Genomic DNA, 18,925 nt, shown 5'->3' on the forward strand with positions numbered 1-18,925 from the left:
CAGTCTTTCTTAAATAAAAAAAAAAAAAGTCAAGTAGTTTCACCCCAGTGTACGAGAACCCACCAATTTCCAAATCACTTATTATGAATTATATTGACTTTCCCTGAATCATAGATATGTTTACATGCATCATTTTGTCTTCAACTCCAGCTTGTAGCGGTAGCACGAAAGCTGTAGAGGACTTGTCCTTATTTAATGAATAGAAAACGTCCTCATAAAGTCTAGGCCTAAATAATACAAAAAAAAAAAAAAAGACGCAAATACTAATTCATTTAAGAATAACAGAACGTGAACACACACACACGCACACACACATATTCATATATATATATTCATATATATATATATATATATATATATATATATATATATATATATATATCCATATGAGAGAGTTGGTAAGCTATAGCCTACGTTGTAATCCATAGCTTCCGTGCTTTGAAATAAAGTCATGTTGTAATGCGAAAATACACTATTCTTTTTCTATTCTATTTTCAGTCCTGTGTATAATTTCAAATTGTCTAAATATCTAGATTTCAGTTCATCGATCATTACCTAAACGAAAGGAAATAAGGGTTTAAGAAAAGATTTGTTTAAAAAAAAAAAAAAAAAAAAAAAAAAAAAAAAAAGGCCTACCCGGCCCATGGAAATAACTGATTGTCATAACATGGGTTTATTCATTTAGCGGTAGAATATGACAAGCATGATGGTACTAATTAAGTGAGATAGCCCTGGCATAGTTCTCTTTAATAAAAATAACAAGTGTAATTAGTTGCCTTACACATTGCAGATTTGTCTTGCAACCAAGCCTTTTGAACCTGATTTTTTCCCCCTGTACATCCTTACGAACAGGTGTCCCGTATCAGTTTAGCAGATTTGAGTTTTAGCTCTCCAGCGTTTGATTTTAGAGCATTTCTCACTTCAGCTTGGATTTCGTGTTGTTTTTATTAGGCAAGTTTGATTTGGTTTTACTTCCCTGGATTTCATGGTGGCCTAACATAGAATTGTTTCTTTGACCTACCCGTTAAAGACTGTTTTAACTGAGGGGATTTAACTTGACCGAGGCCCCATACGACAGACTACAGCATGACGGTGTTATCTGAGTGAACTTAAGAATATAAAACACGGTAACGTAACACACAACTGCAATTGTCTTAATACAGGCCCGGATAATATATAAAAACGAGTAAGTGTGGTAAGGCTGAAGCCGATATTATCGCGCCGGTAAGAGTTTCAGCCCCAGAAAAAATTACTTCTAACTTTCCTATATTTGTATAGTAAAATAAGAATGTATTGGCCAATTAATTTAATTTCCACCTGCAGCAAATCAGTGCGTGGTGGCTCATGTTGAGGAGGCGCACACCACAGTGGTGGACTAACACACCTCGGTGTTAATGTAAACTCTTTATGAACAGCTGGGCTATACAAAACCATAACACTCGTATCAACAAAAAATAGTATAATTCAATATATATTACGTTATATATATCATGTTATATTACAAGTACAAAAATCTCTCATGGCTGAACATGTTGAAGAAAAAGAGGAAACAGACGAAAGTCAGTTAAAACATTTATTTCTCAAAGTGCACATGTTTACAGTTATAATTTCGATTAGTTTCGAGGAATTAATGTACACACATTTGATTATCACGGAAAACAACGAACCTGTAATTATGTCTCAAACGGTGAAGCCACTGTGCTTATTTGGCACAAGGGTCTTAGTTATGCTGTTTGTAAGTGGTCAGCTTTGCTTCAGCAGCACGATCAATACTGGAGGCTTCAGCGATAGTCTTAACTCCAATATTTACGTGCTGCTACAGCAAGGCCACCGGCAGCCGAGAACGATGAAGCCTTAGACACATAGAGCACCCATAAAAAAACATGCGTGTAACCCACAAGTCCCCCATGGGAGGACTTTTACTAACGTCTGGTCATCAGAAATACATTTGCAGCAACACTATAACTCGGGATGATGGTGGATAAGTCAACTTTCAGTTATATTTGAACTAGGGCAACAGTTTGAGGAGCAAATAAGTCAGCAGGGTTGTATGTTCAGGCTTTACTGCTGCAGCACAGTATGGCCTGCATCTCAGTGTAACCCACAAACCATTCTGTGCTGCTACAGCATCACCAGATCTGCTGCCATGGGTCCTCTTCTTGCTTCTAATCCCTCTCATCTTCTCTTTTCCAGTCACTCGTGCACTCTTCATCCTTCGGGCTGCTTCTCCAACATATACATATGTATTTATGCATGCAGACAGACAGACTATTACCTATCCATCATTTATCTACCCCATTGATGATGAGATCACCATCAGCATGTTGCAAACGTAGGTCGTCTTTCCAATTCTGAAGCAGGCAGTGACTCCCAACCTGAAACACAAAAAGAGAGGAATGTGATGTATTAATGTGTCACTCTCTAAAAATGGAATTTGAGCGATCACAGTATTTTAAGTATTTCCACTCCAAAAATTAGCAGACTACATTTCCCACAAAGCAAAGCAAGATTGTGTTTGCATCTCAGGGAAAACATTGACATAATTGATTCAAATGTTTGAAATATGACTTGTCTCTCATCTGCTAGTAGTAAAGCTGCAGAAAAATCACAGTATTGCCATTGCCTTTATGAATGAGGACTGCATTAGCCAATTTGACATGGTTTACAACTGGTTTGGTATCACTGATGCCTTGTCTGCGACCACAAAGGATTTTGTAAGACCAATTGGGGAAGGAAAAAACAACAAAAATAGTATTGGCGCCAATTTGTGTAATTTGAACCCTTTCATTAGCTAGTAGTCTAAATAAGTATAGCTACAACAGGGGGAAAAAATAGTACCATCATTTGACACTTCACATGAGTCATAGAAAATAATGACATCAAGTAATCACTGTAACACTCGAGTTAATGCAGCATTCTTGGCTGGACTGCACAGCAGGGCCAGCCTGACAAATGCAAATGTCTCTGACTGACTGAGTGATCAAAGTTAGACTGATGGTACAAGTCCACAAGGGTGTGTATTTGATGCTAGGTGCTGCGCTGCTTCCCACATTTGGATGCAAGGTGGGCGAGTCACTCCTGATGATTGACAGTTGCTGTCTCCTATAACCGCACAGACACTTCCTAGCTGCACCTGTTTGGATGAACACTTCACTTGTGGGCTATCCTCACCCGGATTTAAAACCAGACCAACATGGCAGCTCTTTTTGAAACATTTTTTGATATTACAAAAACAGTTCACCAAAATAAATTTCTGAAAAAAATCTGAGGCGACAAATAAACTTTGCAGTTGCTGAATCTGTCTTCATTTCAGATCAACGATGGTTAGATTAAAAGTTTTCAGTCTTCAAAGTTTCAAGTCTTCAACGATGGTTGATCTGAAATGATGACAGATTCAGCGGCTGCAAAGTTTATTTCTCGCCTCAGATTTTTTCAGAAACTTATTTCGGTGAGCTGTTTTTAAAAAGTTTGGTGGGAGTTTTCCCGAGGCAGCGACTCACGCCAGACACCTCTAATTTGCATGAAGTAGCCTGGACCTAAACTTTATGCAAATGTAGGGACGCAGACGGGACACCCCATCTCTTGAAATGCAATGAATGGAAGAAGTTACATGATTGGCCGGCTGACCAATGTGACTGGTGAACACAGAAATGGCCTGGCAGTAATGGCAGCAGCAGCAGCAGCAGTTGATCAGCCATGTATGTTCCCTTTGGCCATTGCTCTTTCAAAACGAATCATCTCAAACAGGTGACATGAACAAACTGCAAACCACTGATTAGTCAAGAGAAATTATACAGCTGTGTACAACCAGGAAATGCCAAAGCAATACTTGTGAAACTTGTATTCATAGTTGATAATCTATCCATGTAAATTTTTTCCAGCGAATCTTAGTTACACTAATATTGTTAACATGAAGCAGCCATTTCGAGTTGTTTTGTTTGAAAATTAAAACACTCCTCTAGGGGGCTGGAAGAGAAGGGAGGAACAACTAGTCAACACACCCACAGGTGACCGGTGGGGCTTCATTGTGATGGGGTGAAAAACAAAAACCTTAAAAGTAAAGTGAGTACAGTCAAATAGAGTCAAGTCAGAACAAGCCAGTACCGTGTAGTGGAAACACGGCTTTGGGTAGTACTAAAGGCTAAAGGCTTTTGAATTTGTTGACCAGACCATTTTGTCTATCCATTGACTGCAGCTCATTCCAACTTTATCGCACACTACGAATGGGGCACTGTAACAGTCATGTACAGGCAACAGCGTAAGAGAAAAAACAGCTCTCCATACTCTAAGAAGCAAGAGGAAGAGTGTCCTGTTAAAGCACCCCAAAGAATCATTCTGATAAAACACTGGATACAGAGTGAATCTTAGAAGAATGAAAAACATAGAGTGATATAAAGACAGAAAAATTGGTCATAATTTTGCACACTGACCACACAGTCCATCCATGAGATTTTTACCTAGTCATGATTATTTTTTACAATTGCCTCATAAAAACCTATGTGCAAAGTGAGTGTTTCTGTCTGAGTTATATAGGTGGTTGCTTGTCAGCGAGACAGAGCAGTATCTCATTCAGTGGTTGAGCACTCTTAGGTTACAAAGATAATTCCTACTCCATTGTATTCAGCCAAGTGTTCAATGAACAGAGAGGCTACCACCATACTTAACCAGAGAGAACATAAGGGGTACACGCATGTGCGTGTTCACAAGCATCCACAGATGGGATTAACATTACACAAGTTTTATTGGCTTTACAAGCAACACAATGAAATTTAGGTTTTAAATTATATTCCTATGGCCTTGGATGTTTTTGTATTTGTCACCATCATCTTCCAAAGACAGAAATAAGAAGGCTTTGTTCTAAGACCTAATGTATTTTGTCACTTAGAAGTAAGAAAATTAATTGGATGAGATGGACAGGCATCTTGAAACTATTCAGAATGTATATTCCACAGAATGGCTTCTGTGGAATAAGAATAAGTTTTCGAGATAGGACCAATAGCTACAAAAATCATGTAGATGGAAAGGTACAGATCTACAATTCTTTGATAGTGAAGCAAAACTACCACTGGGGAGACTGTCCTGTAACTGGATAGCATGAGTTTGAATGACATGATGGCATAGGTTCAAATTATAACTGTAAACTACCTTACTTACAATAAGCAACACAGTGAATCCCTACCAAATCAAGAGGCAGCTGTTTTGCTGACCTTGCACTTTGATCTCCATGTAGAGAAGAGCAAGTGAAAAGAGTTTGTCCTTTGAGAGAAGGCAAAACTTGTCTCAACTTGGGCTAACACCATCAAGGTTGTCCTGGGCCATGAGAACAGCTTTGGATAATGTGACAAGAGTTGAAGATAAAAACTGCAGAGGGTCTGTTTAAAAAAAAAAAAAAAAAAGGCAAAAACATAGCCAATTAATCACAACAATCCTGAACAAGATTGACTCCACTGATTTTGTTGCCACTAGAGGTCTCAATGGGCCTTAGAATTTGACCCTGGTCCGAACTGGCCCGGGTAAATGGAGACATGAGCCTGTCTCTAATCATCTCTGGCATTCTTACCCCGAACAACCCCAATTTTCAGAAGCAATTAAATAATAAATACAACATATAAACTACAATTATCAATGAAATATTCCAGGGCTTGTTACCACCATCTGTAGTTACATTGCACAGGCCTGGATGTAGTTACATCACTGCAGCTGTTGACTACTACCACATTAAGACTGCTGAAATAGAATTTTCATTTAGCTTCAAGTCCCCAATACCTATCATTCAGAGAAGTCATTTTCTGATGAGTCTTTGCTGTAATTATCAGCACATTCCTAAAAGTTTGCCCCTTAAGAAATTTGTGGAAAATGCAATTAAGATGTAACCAATTAGAATTTATTCAAGTTTCATGCCCCCGTGGCATCTACAGGGTTCATATGGAAAGGGCTTCATCATTGATAAGAATCCTTCCAATGGCAATCAATGTTCTGCACCGGCAGGGCAGAAGTGATAAGATATACGTGGCTTTTGCCTAACTGTGAACGAGGTTGCCCTCTTTTCTGTAAACTTATTTTCCCATACTGCATATTCTCTTAACAGAACTTAAAAGATTAGTCTCATCCCTTCTCAAGCCATGATATGTTACTCATGTGAACTGATGGCCCATGCTACATGCCTGCTGCTCACATCCCCCAACCTGCCGCTTTTAATAGGGGAGTGTGAGCAACACATACAATGACATTTTAGGCCACAACTTAAAAACTGGCGCTAATGAGCACAGCAGGGGGGAAAGTGTCATCTAAAGTAAAGTGTTTTTGCAATACGTGCAAGTTCAAAGGCATGATGTGCTGAGGGTGTATCAAAGAACCTTTGCACTTTTCATCAAATAGTCTATACTGGGTGGAAAAACTGGATTCTCGCAAAGAACAGGCAAAATACTTGTCATTAGGGCTAGGCAATATATCAATATTGTATCGATATCATGTGAGACTAGATATTGTCTAGGATTTTGAACGTTATAATGTGGCATCAGTGTTGTCTTTTCTTGGTTTTATTTGCATTACAGTAAAGGGATGCAGCTTTCTGAACTTGCGGCCAAAATACACCAGCGTCCAATGATGCGCATCAAAACAGTCGCCCCTATTAATTTCTATGCACAACCCCACACTGCCAGTGCACACTCATTGACACGCTGCCCCGTGACACTTCATGTCACTGTCCTATTTCCGGCCTCACTGCTCCTGGAAAAAAAATATTTTTCCCTATGTGGTGTTCACACATTGCACTGCGACGTTTCCTATTGGTGCTAGGGGCAGCACTTGACGCACATCATAAAACGTGCCGCAGCGCCAATGCGTTTTCAGCTGAGACTGTTGTAGCTGTTGTATTTGCTTGGTTATCATATCCACATTACTGATGACTGTTTATCAAAAATCTCATTAAATGTTTTGTGAAAACAACAGTCATTCCTACAATAATACAATGTCGATAAAGGTATTTGGTCCAAAATATTGTGATATTTGATTTTGCCCACATTGCCTAGCCATTCAAATGAGATGAAAATTATAACTTCACCGATCTGTGAGAATTAAAATTTGGTTTGCATTTTGCTTTGCACTAAAATAACAAAATGTAAAAATTAAATTTGACAAGGACCCAAGTTTTCTAGTGAAGTCAAAATTAGTATGAAAGTAAATCAAGTAGTTCCTCAAGACAACTATAGCGCATATCCAGTATCATCTATCAGAAACTCACTACTCAACCAGTCAATCCTGTTGAACTTGGACTAGAAAAGCTCCACTTGTCACAGATTGTACTAAAGTTGGCAAAGCGCCAAACGACAAGCAAATGTCTAGAGATGCAATTCACATCCATTACTGATTTTACAAGTGTTTTTAGAATCTCAGCTTTATGCTGACAAGGTTAACTTAAACATAAAGTATAACTACTGTCTAATGACAATTCACATTTTCATTGCACTGGAGGCTGCAATGTTAAAAGAAAAAAAAAAAAAAAAATACACATTGCATCATGATGCAGAGCATACATCACTGAAAAGGGGCTTCTAGATGATATAATATTGCTTAAATATAGGCCTATCTGTACAGGACTAATTATCTAGTGATGTCTAGTAATTTCCTATAATTGTTGAGGTCATCAGTGAATTTAATCTGGTGTGGATTTGCCTCACATGTAATTAGTACAAATTCCACATAAAATTGCCAACTGACTTTTGGCAATTAGGAGATCTGAAAGTCTAGAGCCCACTGACTTTGGGCAGTTTGCTAACTGTATTTATATTTTAAATGAGAAGCCTTACTTTTTTTTTTTTTTTTTTTTACTTACTTTAAAATGTTTCATGACACTGTGTATGTGCCAAGTTCATTACATTACATGAGATATCAGAATAACTTCAACACTGAGGATAATGTATTTTTAGTGAAATATTTTCTTTGTAGCACTGTAACCAGCGTAGGTTTAAATTCTATTCAAGTCATTAGACATTATCAGCAAAAGCACCATAGGACATCATGTTTAATTTGCAGCTTTACATCAAGAACATAATGGTCACATTTGGGGGAATTCCATATTCTTTATCATTAACTAGTCCTTCAAATAGTGTTCAAATTCCGTTATTTGTAAAAAATGTGAAAACCATGAAAACTATTAGGAGACACTCACAAGCCTCCGTAAAGGTGGTTGACTCACTTCCTTGTACAAGAAATCAGAGAGGTAAGCACACAGGGGAGCATGCATATGAATGCCTCCACACAATAAAAAATAAAATAAAAAATGTCTCTTATCTGATTTGCAGACATCATTCTTTGTCCATTTGTTTAGTGGCCAGGATAGGATTTTTAGTGATGGTGAATTAACTTAAGCAGAATTAATGTTTGACTGACATTCCAAATAAACTATCATTCACAACCGAGATAAGGCATTTTCACGTTAATGTCAATTTACATTCGTGATTACCCTGGTGCTAAATTACAGAAAACGTACTTTGGAATTACCAAGGTAAGTTGCTTCATGTCTACACTCCTGCAGATCATTGCTATACAAGTCCAGGTGGAACTGCTCATGTGTCAATATGCCTCTAACGTCTCCCCATTTCTCTTTCTCTCTCTCTGAAGGAAGCATGTCCAGACATGTCGCCTTCCCTGTTCAGCCTTTTTAACCCATTCCTAGACACTTGCACTCCATACAATTGCCTCAAAGAGTCACCTGACCCTGAGGGCGAAGGTCAAGTAACCCCCTACAACCCCATTGGGCATGGGGACATGGACATGACAACTCACCACCTCCCCAGATCAAGTGGTCTGCCTGGCTTCTCTTGGTCTGCATTTCACTGTCTTCAGAGTGTATAAGCATAAACTAAATCCCTAAAGCAAATCTGCAAAGACATTCCAAGCTGCTGCAAAAAATTACCTGTATGACAATCACAGTCACCCATAATTAAAAGTTCCTAGAAAATTCTGCGTTGCTCATGGTGTTTGTAAAGATTGTTCATAAATTTAAAAACATAAGCTCTAAGGATGTATTGGGCAGACACTCCTAATCACACATCTGCAGTCAGTGTAACATGACTGTATGTATTTCCAGATGTAAGACGTCCTAGAATTTTATATTATAAAATATTAAGAATACAAATTTAAGACAATTTTCCAGAAAATATTCATCTTTAAACCCAGAATCTCCAGAATATATTTTCAATGAAATGTCAAGGCTGTGTCAATTTATATAAATGCCATGCACAAAATGTACAAGTTGCTACCCCTCTTCCATTTTATTTCATGTACACAAACATAAGTGCACCCTTGCACAATTAAAAAAGCAATATCTCTCACATACAAGCCAGATAAACACAAAGTATTACACTAGTCAAATCAGCATCTTGTGGCTGGCATGGCAATATTTGGATGCTTAGCAAATGCATTCACAGTTCAAATGTACTGTATTCACTATGCTACAGCCTTAAAAAAAAAAAAAAGGTGTAATAAAATGTGTGCAGGAGCCACAGGGGCAGCATGTACACAGCATGAGATCACCACAGTAGTAAAAGTAATAAATTTACATGTTTACTGAATACAAAAGTCAACAATAATTCAACCATGATCACATGGAAGCAGGTTGTGATTAAATGTTCATAATGACCTAAATTGTTTTAAATAACACTCAACCATAACATTTAAATGCTGTGCGAGGGGTGTATAGACTAAAAGTAAGCAGGGAAGTGGAGAATGATAGATTTTATTGTTCACTGTAATTTACACCAGGCCTGTTATCTATAAATAGGGCCTTTCTGTACCATAGAAACACCAGCACTGTAACGGTAGGTGTTAATCCTGCAAAAACCTGTCCCATTTGCACACCCAGCACAACATGTCCAGCATAGCACAAGCAGAGTCACTGGGATTCCCTGGATGCTACAGCCGCATCCTATCAAATGAATTACAGAAAAACTCCAGAAACACATGAAAACATGAACCTGAGATCAAAAATAGACTAAGCCTATTTGGCAGGACAACACGAGCAGAGATGTGTGAGTGACCTGTGAGTCATTCCTGCTCTCCACAGGTTTACACCACCCTCTCAGCTTAGTGTGCAATATCTCCATTTACTGTCAGGTGTGAGAGTGACAGTAGGACTCTTCTCACATTTCAGGCTCACAATATCTATGCCAGTGGAAAAGACAGTTTTTGAAGCACTCGCTTAAAAATGAAGTTTTAATTCCTATAAATGATATAATGAATAACTGTGTCAAATTGGTTTGCTGAAAATACATATCATTTAGCATGTTATGTTCATTATGTTGCAATATGCTCAAAACTGAAAGTGGGTGATCGTGTAACACAACAGAATAGTTAGTGCATTGTCTTCAAAGGTCTAAGTCAGCGCATTTGTTACCACTTCCATGGGAAGCATGGACACATTACGATAAGGTTCACCACGAGCACCATCAGATTCTCTCATCCAAACACACAAATATGCCCATTACTAGAAAAATATGTAAGCAAAGTGCATATTAACCAAAACAAAATCCCTTAACACACAAGCACTTGACTCTAAAAACTGTGGAAATGACATTCACACCTCGATGTTTACTTATAGATGGAAAGTTAGTCAAAATAAAATTGGTGAGGTATATCTAGCCAGTTAATAACTACTTTACTGAAGCTGTTATCTCAAGCTTCCTCTTACTGCCACGAGGGACAGAGCAGCCATAAATAGGATGCAGACAAAGCAGTACATTGTGATGCAATTTCAAAAGTGTGACCTGACAACTTGATTCACACTTGACCCGTACCAAGAAAATGATAGAGATGGCTACATCAACCACCTCACCTGAGGAAGCTTTAATAGCTACCACAGCTTGTCATAGTTTAATTACAATGAGAGACTGGAGAACCAGTGGTAATGGTGAGATTAGGATCCAAGATGGTGTGTATGTGGACGCACACAGACACAATAGAGGCAAAAGAGGAAACGATGTGAGTGTTAGAGTTAGAGAGTGGCACACCCATATACTAGTGTACCCATAACACAAACACATACAGACTAGCCTCAAAACACACTTGGGCATTTTTTTTCCATGTGCATATTCTAACTCAAATGCCTACATTTACACATTTTCACACAAACACTTTCAAATTCAAATACCTAAGCTGAGACTAAGGAGGGGGAACTCTGCATCACAGTGTAACAAATGTGCTTGTCAAACACACATCAGAGGAAATGTGTTCCATTTAAAAAATAAAAAGCAACTCAAAAGGGCTATGAATCTCATTGTTATGCTGTTGACCAGCTGTGACTTTACACATATGCCAAAAAACATTTTTCATGTGGCTTCTATGTATGTCTTCACTACAAATGTTTTAGAATGAAAAAGTGAAATACAGAAATTAATACAACAGAACCCATGTTGGTTAAGCCCACCTATTTGCTTCAGTACAAGTAGTGATAGTTACACACCACAGCATCCACAATAGTGAGAGCAATAAATCTAAAATTATAGGCAGTTATTTTTAAAGAACTACAATTAATTATTTTAAACAATCTCTCAAAAATAACCAGTGAAAACAGCTTTGTTTGATTACACCATAAGTGAAAAAAATCTAGCCTCTCTGCACCTACACTGCCTGACTGGTGGAGTGGGTGAGGTGTGACCAAGTTAGGGGATGACAAAATAGAAATATAGAAATATTAAACAACAACAAATAAACCACCAATGTTTCAAAATAATAATAAATAATTTCAAACTAATCTCCCCAATATTTATATAGGTGCTAATCTCACTCCCTAAGTGAAAACATACAGCTGCTGCAGCAGACATGAATACACCATTTTGCTGTGGTAGAGCTTACTATCAGTGCTGCTGTATGTTACCATATTGTCACCTAAAATGTAATAAGCAACCAGAGACTCCATATAAGGCACTGTGATATTTTACATACTATTACTAATCATAGTGTCTAACATGCCCATGAGTAAAATTATCACAATACAATAAGAAAAATTGTGTACAACTTTTTTAACAAGTCAATTTGATTTGTAAGGAACCGCCAACCTATACTTCCTTTGTAAAGAGTAAATAAACAGACTAACATTTTTATGTTTTTTACTAGACAGATAATTCACATGAATGTACACAACACTACATCATACTGTAGCAGACCACAAAAACCCAGTGGAATATTTAAAATTACAGGGCATAATCAAAAAACACGAATTTTAAAAATTACACTGTACACAGGCCTAATCAATAATAACATTTGAGAATGATACTATTTTTAAAAAAAATAATGTTAATGGCATTACAGTAAACTCCACTCTATTCAATGTTATCATCATTTTTAAGGAAAGGCACAGGTGTCTTTTTCTATGCACAAATGTGATGCAGGGACACACTGTGACCTACTGTATGCAAAAAGTGAAGCCAATGCAAAACATACGCTTGCAGGAAGCATGCATGGACCTGTGATCTTCATATGCTCTACTGCAGCCAATAGTGCACCAGCCTTACAATTATGACTGAACATTCAGCAAAACATCAACACTTTTCACCACTAAAGATCCGACATCCAAAAATATATTTTACTAAATTAGGAGGACCACAAATTCAGTGACAACAGAATTATTCTGAGTATGAATTATTTCTGAGATAGAACTGACTGATGTCCATAAAACCATATTACAGCCTCGATTTAATGCTGCTGAGACTCTGAACTGAAACCAAGACCAGCCTCCAAAAAATTACCAACAAGACTTGTGAAAACCTGTTCTCATCACGGCAAATTTGAATACTACAAAGTTTGTGCTGAGTGGTGCAGAAAGAAGGAGGGGAAGGGTGGGGGTTCTCTACAGCCTGGCTACCACACGTGTGAGCAAGTACAAGAGGAGAAGCGCAACTTCACCAGGAAATGGGGGTGGGAGCCCATTTTGCCGGAGGGGTCTGAGAAGACAGAATGATGAGTCACAGAATGTCATTCTAACATTCTAGATCGGCACAAACACTGCTCTACATCAAGGGTGAAAATGTAGATAAAAGGGGAACAGAGGGGGGACATAGGCCAGTAGTATTTCTGCTACAAGGAGCTTATGGCTGATATTACAAGAATAAAATGTGTTAATCTATGCCAGTAATAATTTGACTATTGCCTGCATACAGTGCCAGTGTCAACAATTCTGTAATCCTTACTTGAAAGAATGTGTGCAATATCCATACCCATTTAACCTATGTCAGCATGATACTGGATGCACGAGTAGTACAAAACTAACAATGTTCCCCGTAGGAGTAAAAAGTTAATGCATTACTAACACTGTTGACAATGAAATTTCACTTTGACAAAGTGTTGACACCCCCGCTTCTAGAAATTACACTTGACAAATTCAAAGCCTTATTTAAAGAAAAAAAACAAACAAACAAAAAAAAAAAACAAGCTTCATCAGTACATGCGTCACAATTCATAGTGAACATTGATGCAGGCAACACTGATTGAATACATATAAAATATAAGATTACTTCCAGCAGCTTTAACTAGCGTTAAATATATTAATAACGCTGAGCCTTTCATTGAAACATGCAGTTTTGTTTGTGGTGTACATATTTCAACCACTTTTATTTATTTATTTGTTTATTATTTTATAACTGGGCCTGCTGTATGCCATATCTTTATTGAGGTTTTGTGTTTCCCCCCCAATCTGTATACTCATGACCCTTAACTGAGCCAGCAAGTCTTCATTTCAATTATAAAAATTAATCTAAGAGATTAGACGAATGTGACTTGCCACTACTATCACTGCTGACAGTTCTACCACTCTAGACAGTTGATTGGCTGATTCCACATGATGCCAATCAACTCTGATAACCCGGCCAGAGACATTCCCAACCTGTAGTGCCAAGAGAGACTGTAGGTGTAATTTGTTTTCCAATAGCCTAAGTGGCAACATCACACGGATTATAAAATTACAATTAAAAAAACAAACAAACAACCAAAATAAAATAAAATAAAATAAAATAGAATAAAATAGAACAGCACTATAAAAATACATAATATTCTGAGTAATTACATTTTCTTCTTTTCCCCCATTGTTCTGGCAATCTGGAAAATTATACTTTCAAAATTTTGCAACTAAAGTGAATTGACTAAAAATTACTTTTTTTCTCTCTCCTGCAGATCACTTTATGAAGAAGCAACTCATCTAGCTAAAATTATCAATAAACAGACCTGGGGAAAAATATGAATGCTGGTGATGAGCACACCTCAGGGGTATGTCATACAAGAGGTGGACAGCTGAAGTGAAACTGGGTAAGTTAAAATGTGAACTTGGCTTAAATATCACAGCTGCTCTAACAAAGTAACTACATCATTTTTAGAAGTACATTAAGTATCAGGAAATAGGGCCATTTACTGCTAAAGCAAGGACAATCACATTATTCTCATAATTGTAACAGTCACAATACTTTTCAAAAAGGGTGTGAGGTTGTTTCATGTACTAACAATTTACAGAAGGTTTTCTCCTAACATGTACTACCATATCAGACTCATCAGAACTATTAGTACTTTGCATTCCTCCTCCTCCTCCTCCTCTCTGCCTCCCGGCTCTTCTATGTGGCTTTCAAAGGGATTTCCCTCATATTAGGTTAGCAAAGTTCACCGAAACAAAATATCATCTAATAAATATCTTACTACTAAGGTGGGTGGTTTTACAGTCAAGATGGTATTGTACCCATGCAACAGTTATTACAGTAATAGTACAATCTGCAACTTAGCAGTCAGGATACCTACACTTAAAACAACAGACTACTGCAGTCGCCATATGGGTTCACTCAGGTCATGTAGGTCTGATTAAGGTGGAGGCAGTTTTCAGTAAGTGTTACTGTTGCAGAATATACAAGACAAAATATAAGTCCAAAAATAATGCTATAAAATTAAGCACATCGTCAGTGAAAATAAAAATTATTATCCATGGGCCTGGACAGACGTGCCTACCAGTGTCTCCTGTTGTCAAGGCAGTTAACTCAAATTTGACATTTGCATACCTCTTAACAAGATAACTGATTATGTAGGCAATTGTCAGTTACCCGTTTCTGAAACAAATACAGTGTAGTTATGAGTGTTTTTCCATTATATTAACACACTACACCGATCTCTACTTAGGAGGAAGTACAAGGGGCGGGTTTAGGCGCACAATCAGAACGACCTTTTTTTCTCTTCTCTTTTGGTCCATTGGTCAAAAAGACCCATATTAAAGATCAGTGTTGAGCAGCATAAAATAGAGCACGTCCAACCCCACCGAAAAGTAACATTAATGTCACTTAACTAAACCTATCAGATCACGTTAGGTGTCCGACCCACCAAGACCGTCGTGCGAAGATAGGAAAGACGAAAAAAGGCAAAAGGCGAGAAAGGCAATGACTGACGAGCGCACTGCATCAAGCTACGGTGAAACCAGCTATTCCTGGTTTATCGAAATCAAAAGGTCCTGTCTAGCAAACTAACCTCACAGCGACGAGCTGCAACTTAAACTATGCATATCATTCTTTACCATCTACACATGTTAAAACACACTGCCATCGTAGAAAAATAATTACATTCTTCGACTAAATGCAACTATTAAAGTTAAAACTATCAGAAGTTCCGACCCGTGATGATTGCATACGCTTGGCTGAGCGCCACACTGTTGGTTAACCTTAACTGGTGAATAGATTTAGACATGAGCCGAGTAGTTAGACCAATACAATACCAAAAGTACTTCCCTGATGTTGACCATCAAAATTAACATTATAACTAAAGCTCTGAAATAAACTTTTAATGCAGCGGTGGCGATAACTGCATACCACGGCGACTGCAATAACGTTAAATAAAACAAAACTCCCAAATAAAAACATAAAGGACACAACGACGAATTCAAAAACTTACCGAGTGTTTTGTCGATAAAAATCCAAAGACCGCCTGCAACTCAAAAATGTATTCAGTTCAAAAGCCCGTTCACCAAATTATTTGTCAGCCGAGAAAAAAAAAGATCAGCCTAAGATAACAAGCTTGTACAAAATATACTGTCAGTCCCGGTCTCTGCTTTTTTTCCCTCTCAAGCCAGTGTAGGTGCAGTGTGCATTTGTTGACACTGCCAGGCAGCCGTGATCCGTACCGACTGTGCCTCCTTCGCTCCAGCCTGGCTGCTTTTGCACCTCCCGCTCAAAACTGGGCTTCAATGCGAAAAAAAAAATAGTCCATAATAGTCCAACTTGGATCAATCACCACAATATGTCCGCTCCATCAAAACGTAGAATATTTGTTCACTCATTTTTCGAATATTTTCCTCCAACTCCTGAATAAAACGGACCGCTAAATGAGCGCGTTATTATTTTTTTTACCGTTACAACGCAGCAAAGTCAGAAATCCCTTTTCTTTTTGCTAGCATGCTAAGCTAGCAGGTTAGCTGCTAGTAGTACAAGCTGGCAAAGCTGGCCAACTGGCTAACGTCTCCCCGCTGCGGTCGGTCTCTCTTCTCTTCCACGTATCCCCCCCCCCCCTCTCTCGTTCAGTCCGTTAAGGCTCTCCCACGACAACCAAGTGCATTTTTTTCTCCAACTAGCCGCGGTTTCGCCGAAATAACATTATTTTACTCTCTGAACGCACATATAGTCACATCTTGAGCGCTTTGGTTTCACCTCCCTCTCTCAACGATAGCCCTTCTCTTCGCAGCATCCTCTCCCCGCAGCTGCTGAAGCAATCGCTGCTCACTCGAAAATGGCGCCGAAAGATACACTCCTCATTCAAATTCGTTAGAGCCTCCCATCCTCCCCATTGGCTGCATGGGGAGCGGACTCCGCGCAGCTGATTGGACGAGAAAAATGCACTCTCGAATGATCTCGCAGCCCACGCAGCGTTCGGCAAGAGGGACAAATTAACTCTTTAGTTCCCTTTACCAGACAACCTATTATAGAAATGAATGTGCAAACTTTCTTTCATGTTTAAATCACTTTTCTGTATAGGGAAATTTAAATAAAAAAAAAGAACTGGTAGATTATCATGACCTAAGACAGTGATCAAGATCATTTTTAAAAAACTTATTATGACACAGCAACAGTACACTGTCACACTGCTTCCCCTTACCAAAGACCCATAATAATCCCATGATGATCCTATGATAAGAATGTTTCACAAAATAGGAAAACTACCACAGACCATTCTATAATACCAAAGAAGATTAAAAAAAAAAAAAAAAAAAAAAAAACTAAAGTACAACCAGGTCACTGTAAACTCACCACTGAGTACCATACACACACTCCACTCTTAGTTATGTGGAATTATTACAAAAATATTGTAGTGATTATAGGAAGGCAATTGTAACATGACAACAATCTTTAGTGGGCGTCTTTCATGATAATGTTTATTAAAAAGACTAGATCTTTCTTTTAGGGATGAATTAAATCCATACTTTGTGCCTGTCAGTGTAAGAGGGGGCCACGGTACCACTAAAGAAACCGCAAAAGCTTCTACAGGATGATCCTATGATAAGAATGTTTCACAAAACAGGAAAACTACCACAGACAAGTCTATAATACCAAAGCAGATTTAAAAGAAAAAACTAACATACAACAAGGTCACTGTAAACTCACCACTGAGTACCATACACATACTACTCAGAGTCCTGTAGAATTATTATAGGAATATTATGGTGATTATAGGAAGACAATACATATAATAACATTACAACAAACTTTAATGGGTGTCTTTCATATTCATGTTTTTTAAAAGGGTCTGTATCTTTCTTTTAGGGATGAATTAAATCCATATTTTGTGCCTGTCAGTATGGGAGGGGGTCACGGTACCACTAAAGAAACCTCAAAAGCCATCTCCACAATTAAGACATGGTACTTGCATAAGGACTAGGGTTGAGGGCAGCAGTGGAGCCTTATGGTCCAAAGGGACTGTTCAGATGACCCAGGCTCAAGCCCTGTGTTGGCGAACATCTGCCCTGCCTCCATCCCTGGCCAAGTCACCGCTTCCCTACCACACACAACATACATAAAACGTGAATAATGATACTGTATATCCATGGTAACATAAATGGTTTTTATATAGCATGTGCTGGAGTGAAAATGTAAACTTTTAAACATTGTGTTTGCATCCAAGTATTTCCAGTTTGCATGAACAGCCATTTGCTCAGCCTTTATTAGCGCATAACACATGCATGAAATACATTTAAATTATATACATAGAAAATGTAAACATATAACAGTACTGGCCAGAGGCGTATAAGAGTCTAACAATGTCCGTGACTGTCCCTACAAAACTCTACAGAGGTGTGTGTATTATTTACTGAGATGTTGTTCCCTGCAATAAACACTATTGTTCATGTCTTATGACAATTAGACCTGCCAAAACAGTCAGAGGACAGCTGAATTAAGTATACTTCTAGGAACCACAAATTACAGGATGCAGTGTCTGTCCTATATGTCTTGTTAGGACAAGATATAAAAGAAATCAATTGTTCTCCAAATCGTTACTGTATTATTAGTAGGTTTTAAGTATAATAGTTGCATAATATTGCTCTGATCACTTTATTGTTGATTGATATATCCACAGATGAGCACATTTCTGTCATGATTTAACCAGTAAATTCAATCACAGAGCATGCTGAGGAATGTATAAACAATCGAAACTTTTAGCTTGAGCTCACTGAGGTAAAGGGACCGCTCTGCTACAAAGGCTCAGTCAGCAGTTATATTCTCATTCCACGCCACTTCTGATCATAATATGCAGTTGGATTTGAAAGCCACTCTCTCTTACTTTACTTCTCACAGTTCATATGAGGAGCTTGCTTTCTTATCTTAAATTGCTTGTGTGACATCACATTGCCGTCTCCAATTTTAATTAAGTTTCCCTTTCAGTTACTCCATTTATTTTTTCCCCTCGTTTGACTGAT

The 18,925-nt window shown here is 38.1% G+C and overlaps 1 long non-coding RNA gene across 1 annotated transcript; it reads right to left on the minus strand.

Moving 5' to 3' along the window:
• Positions 1 to 1,560: 1,560 nt before the first annotated feature.
• Positions 1,561 to 16,899, minus strand: LOC115380292 (uncharacterized). The gene is made up of 2 exons (XR_003930309.1): positions 15,913 to 16,899; positions 1,561 to 2,375 (listed from the first exon to the last, which is right to left on the minus strand). It is a non-coding gene; the product is annotated as an uncharacterized LOC115380292 (long non-coding RNA).
• Between the last annotated feature and the right edge of the window lie 2,026 nt (positions 16,900 to 18,925).

This window comes from Myripristis murdjan, chromosome 21 (genome assembly GCF_902150065.1).
Source record: "Myripristis murdjan chromosome 21, fMyrMur1.1, whole genome shotgun sequence".
NCBI classification, from domain to species: Eukaryota; Metazoa; Chordata; class Actinopteri; order Holocentriformes; family Holocentridae; genus Myripristis; species Myripristis murdjan.